Source organism: Grammomys surdaster, unplaced genomic scaffold (assembly GCF_004785775.1).
Source record: "Grammomys surdaster isolate TR1022 unplaced genomic scaffold, NIH_TR_1.0 124976, whole genome shotgun sequence".
NCBI lineage: Eukaryota > Metazoa > Chordata > Mammalia > Rodentia > Muridae > Grammomys > Grammomys surdaster.
In genome coordinates this window covers 345,356-351,426 of record NW_021619904.1, presented here as the reverse complement: position 1 = coordinate 351,426, position 6,071 = coordinate 345,356, and the positions used below count along the sequence as shown (strand labels likewise).

Genomic DNA, 6,071 nt, shown 5'->3' with positions numbered 1-6,071 from the left:
ACACACACACACACACACACACACACACATATGTTTTCAAAGCAGGGTTTCCCTATCCTGGAACTCACTCTGTAGACTAGACTAACCTCAAACTCAGAGATACACCTGCTTCTGCATCCCCACCCTACCCCAGTGCTGGAATTAAAGGCAGATATCTGCCTAGAATTAAAGACCGGGCCTGATATAAACATATTTTTACGTGATAGATTTTGTAAGCAATAATGTTTATGTTTGACGTGCAGTAAAGGTCATCTATTCTAAAAAAGTCTTGTCTTGTCACCCAGATCAACTTAAAGTCTTACTTAAGAATTACAGTTGGGTATTTTCAATATCTTGGAAATTTAAAGCAGAATTTGATGCTTAATTTTTATAAAATACTATGCCTCCTCTGGCATTTATAATACTTATATTTATTATTCATTTAAACTATGTGACAGTTACAAAGCTAGGTTTGCCTATACTTTAGGAAAATTGCTCCAACCTTGGCAAGAATAGAGATTCCATATTCGTGGAGGGAAAAATGATAAATTATAGACAGCAAGCCAGAGATGTCATAAATGTCATCATGGGGCGGGAGAAAGAGGTGCTCTGGAGGACAAGACTAATTCTTCCCAGACTTCCTTACATCTCTAGGTCAAGGGTCATGGCTGCCTTCTTGATGGCCAAGCAGGAAAACCTTGTCTTGGGAGCGTCTTCAGCTCTTCCAAGTATGTTTGCCCACTATGAAATATGCTCAGTATGGAAAACTGGGCACCTTTAGGAAGTGTTAGACCTGGGTAAAAGAAAGCAAACCTTTCATTTTGTTTTATTTTTGTTTTATTCATATCACATACCCAGAGCTTGCCCTTAAAATTGTGGCTGTTGCTGCTTGCTCCTTTTCTCAGCCCAAGAGCTTGGCATTCTCAAAATTACACATGGTGGGGATGGAAGGTAGCACTAGCTACAGACTTTCCAACGGAGGGACTCAAGGAAGGACCTTTGGGGTAAGGGGTATGGTCATTATGTTAATGGTCTGTATAGTTTTCTCCATGGCTAAATATAACAAGACTTAACAGATTAGATACTTTCATTATGTTCAGAGTTTTGCTTATCAGCCACAACTGCTTTAAAAGTCAAAAATTAGAAAGAGATCTCACTGAATTGTCTTGAGTTTTATTATTCCTTTCCTCATTAAACATGTTATAGAATGAGCTGTGTAGATCAATGATAGGGTAGGGGTGAGAGTGGCAGAGAGTGCATAGTGTACTCAAGACCCTGGATTCTATCCATGTCTCTCTCTCTTTCACACACACACACAGAGAGAGAGAGAGAGAGAGAGAGAGAGAGAGAGAGAGAGAGAGGGAGAGAGAGAGAGAGAGAGAGATACACACTTCTGCCCCCATAGAGTAGCAAACAAAACCTGGTTTGCCAGATACTCAGATTGGAGCTTTATCTGACTAGAAGGAAAACTTATATCCCACCAGGAAACATGAGCCACTTCCAGGAAGCTAAGAGAAATTTCAGATGCCCAAGTAACAAAATTAGCTATTCATATCATAGATAAGGATCTGCAACACATCTAATGGTCCTGTCAGAGACTTTTGCATAAGTCTCAACTCTACCTGAGTGTCAGAAGTCCTGTTGTTCTTATTGATTTCTGATTTTAAGATATCTGAACCTCGATTTGATACTCAGTACACACTTTTACAGGTTGAGTGAGGTTTTTGTTGATGTTGGTCCAATTAAGTACACTTTGGAGATGACACATAGGACTAAGGAAGGGGCATTTCATCAAGGGAGGCTTTCAAGACAGCTATGACTCCAAGCACAGCAGAGGTAGAATGGAAATAAGACACCAGAAGAAGTGCCCATAATGTGTCCTGAAGGGATATTGATGCTGTATATGAGTTTGTCCATGTCTCAGGAAATTAAAGGGTAAGCATCCAATGAGAACATATGTAGGAAAAGCTGTCCTGCACTTTGAATAAGTAGAAGCCTGGTAAAAGGTGAATCTTTATCCTTTCAAGTCCCAAGAATGTTTAGTTTCTCAAACACAACTGCTAAAAGTTTGTATGGCTTCATTTCTTTTATAGCATTTATTTATTTATTTATTTATTTATTTATTTATAACTCCAAGTTTTATTCTCCTCCTGGTCTACCCCCCCCAACTGTTCCATATCCAATACCTCCTCCCCATCTTCCTGTCTCCCCAAGGATGTCCCCACCCCCACCCCACCAGACCTCTAAACTCCCTGGGTCCTCCAGTCTCTTGAGGGTTAGGTGCATCTTCTCTGACTAAACCCAAACTCGCAGTCCTCTTCTATATATGTGTTGGGGACCTCATATCAGCTTGTGCATCCTGCCTGGTTGGTGTTCCAGTGTCCAGGTTAATTGAGATTGCTGGTCCTCTTGCATGGTCACCCTCCTCCTCAGCTTCTTCCAGATTCCTCTAATTCAACTACAGGGGTCAGCAGCTTCTGTTCATTGTTTGGGTGCAAATATCTGCATCTGACTCTTTCAGCTGCTTGTTAGGTCTTTGGGAAGGCAGTCATGATAGGTCCCTTTTTGTGAGAATTTCGTAGCCTCAGTAATAGTGTCAGGTCTTCAGGCCTTCCCTGGAGCTGGATCCCACTTTGAGTCTGTCACTGAACCTTTTCCTCAGCCTCCTCTCCATTTCCATCCCTGCATTTCTTTCAGACAGGAACAATTATGTGTCAGAGTTTTGACTGTGGGATGCCAAGCCCATCCCTCACTTGATGCCCTATCTTTCTGGTGGAGGTAGGCTCTACAAGTTTCCTCTCCCCATATAGGGCATTTTATCTAAAGTCCCTCTCTTTGAATCTCTCATCTCCCAGATCTCTGGTACATTCTGGAGGGTCCCCTGAACTCCCTATCTCCCGAGCATCTTACTGTGAATATGTGCCTCTCTCATACTATAAGGAACTTTCCTTGTGATACAACAGAACATTCTACTCTTATTCAGGAGTAATATTTAGCATTTAATATTAGATGACTGCACAAATGTACTCCAGAAAGACATTTTCAACCTTATAACTGCTTGATCAAGCTTCCTTAAACAGGACTCATGCTCTACTCCAGAGAATCAATGATCCAGGCCTACCTTCAAGGTACTCCTAATCTAAAAGCCTTAGTAACCTTATTATAGTTTAAACTTAATAGAAGACTCATATGCTTATAACCGCATTTGGACACCCAGGACAATATGTTAGTAATAACTTGACTAGGAGGCTGAGAATTTGGTAACTGAGCTGGATATCAACGATGACTCTACAGATCTAATTAACATCAAAATTACCAAGGTTTCAAATATGGAGTCACAACATTCAGATGAGCAACAGTGACAGGATGTGACATTTTGTGGGTTGTTAGTGAAAGAAGGTGGCATGCATGAAGAGGAGACAGTTTCACACCTTGACTCCTGTTACTCTTTTTATTCTGTACTACCTATGTTTCCAGGACTGTGGTAGGCATTCCACCTACTCCCCAGAGCTTTCTTGACCTGAAATGTCATATAGAAAATTGAGTTTAATTATAAAACTTCAGAATAATACATTTAAAATAGTACTTCCTGTACTAGTTACACATAAGCCTCATACACATGCAGTAATAATGGACACAGACTGTGATAAATGAATGTTTACTAAGAGTTAATGCATTCTCAGGCATTGTGCTAATCTAATGAAGGTACTGATAAAATTATCTTCCAGGAACAAGATTGTGATGTAAATGCTACTTTCCTGAATGGGGGCAGGGGAGAGGAATTCAATTTCTAAATGCTTAAATAATTTGTTAATCAAAGAAACAAATAGTAATTATAGACAATAACAAGAATTTGAAGTAAAAAATAGTAAAAAATAGTATTTAGTCCAGCTTCCAATTCTGAGACAATTGATCACAAGTCTTTTCAGTGTTTTCAAGATATTATTTGTAATTTGAATGTAAAATGTCATCATCTATAATCTCATGTGCTTGAACAGAAAGGTTATAATTGTTTAGAATGTTCTAGAATTTTAAGTAGGTAGAGCTTTACTGGTAACTGGGAATGGAATTTGAGCTGTAAAACATGGCCCCATTTCTTGTCTTCTGCTTATTGGCTTTACATACAATGTGGCTATTCACCTGCCACCATGATTGAACTCTCTCAAACTGTAGGTAAAAATAAACTAGGACTTCCTTAAGTTGCTTCTTGTAAGGTATTTATATACAGAAAAAATGAAAGTAAATAATGTAGAATCAAATGAGAGAAAAATGATATAGCTTATAAGGCAATTTTCAAAAAATATTTCCATACCATCACCATAATTGTTTATTCGGAAAAAGAAACATCAGTGACAATTGTCCAAATTGTATAAACCCCTGCCCAAGTAACAGGCACACTGAGAAGCCTCCTCTGAGGGCACTGGAATGCCACTTGCTATTCTTCCTTCTGAGCGTCAGGAATAATAGACTACAGAGGAAGGGCCATTTCCAGCATTCCCTTGACAGCAGCAGGAAAATATACTCAGGGAAATTCCTTCCTAATCAGAGATCATCACTGGCATGTGGATGGAGGGTGAAGGGTGGAGAAGATTCTTCTGCATCCATGAGAAGTTTTGAAAGGAAGACAGAAATGTTATGGAAATACATAATGGATTCCCTTCTCTTCTCTTGGTCTTGATGATTGCTAATGCCTTCACTTGCTCTTGGGTGTACACTTCTGCTGGCAGGGTGGAGGAGGTTGTACAGGAGGGCATTTCTGCTGGCATGGCTGAGGAGGGCACAACTCAGGGCACTTTGGAGGAGAATAAGCTCAGGGCACTTTGGAGGAGGACAAGGCTCAGGGCACTTTGGGGGTGGGCACATAGGAGAAGGCTGGCAAGGCTGCTTACACTGCTGTTCTTGGTAAGACATTGTCCTGGTGTCTCAGGATCTGAAAGACATTATATGATATTTCTCACTCACAAAAGGTGATTCTCATAGAAAAAGCTCAAGTTTTTAGAATACTGGATAGTAACTCTCTCATATACACACATTAATCCCCCAACTCTTCTTTTAGGATGTTCTTGATATTCCATTCCAATTTCATGATTTGTTTCATTTAACTTTGCAAGTACTTGCTTGGTTACATACCCCATACCCAGAAACACCTCTGTTCCACAGAACAAAGTAGCGTTGCTTGCAGAAAATAACATATTTGATAATAGTAGTCCCAATTTCTGAAACTCTAAGCAATTTCAAAACCAATTTGTTCATGACTAACAACTGTAAAATCCCAGAATATAGGGTTCATATTAGAGGAAACCTGAGAAAATAGAAAAGTCTAATGCCTACTAAGACATAAACCTTTTTAAAGAGTAACAAAATGGAAGAAAATGAAAAGTTCTTTTTTTTCTGGCATCTTCTTCAAAGCAACCCTTGCCTATTGTCTTGATGTTTCACATAGGCATCAACACCTAGACACAAAAGCAAAAGCAAACTAACATAGTATATCATGTACAACACTAATAAATTCCACATTGGTAACTGACATTTAATTCATGGTAGCAATTTGGAAGGACCAAACTGCTTCTAAAAATTAAAATTCATGAGAAGACCGTAAACACAGATCAGTTCAGAATGTCAGACTTACCACGTTCTCTGTCGTCCAAGGCTTGATAACCAAGTGTGTTGCACTCATTCATGTAATCACCTTTTTGAAGGACTGGCTGCCCACCCAGTAAGATGTAAAGCTAATTCATTGTGGGCTGGTCCAACAATTTCCTAACCAAAATGCAGATCCGTCTATAACTAGCATAACAAGTACTCCCCAAAATAGGAAATATCCTGTTCCTGGACATAGTCACTAGGTGAAGTACAGTGACTCAGAGATCATTCCCTCTTTCTCAGCTTCTGTATTTTGTTGCATCTGGAAAAGCTGGGGTGGTTTTGGTACAATTGGTTGTCAAAAATTCTTTTTCTTGTTTTTTAACACTATCTCTTTCATCTTTGCTGAAACTAAAAGCCACCAGCTCTAGCTGCTTGTCATTTTGTAGCACATGAACTTATTTACTATCATAAAACTAATATCTGGTCTGCCACTTAAATGTATAATT

General features: G+C 39.3%; 1 pseudogene; it reads right to left on the bottom strand.

Moving 5' to 3' along the window:
* Window positions 1–4,672: 4,672 nt before the first annotated feature.
* On the bottom strand, window positions 4,673–4,890 carry LOC114636845 (annotated as a pseudogene).
* Between the last annotated feature and the right edge of the window lie 1,181 nt (window positions 4,891–6,071).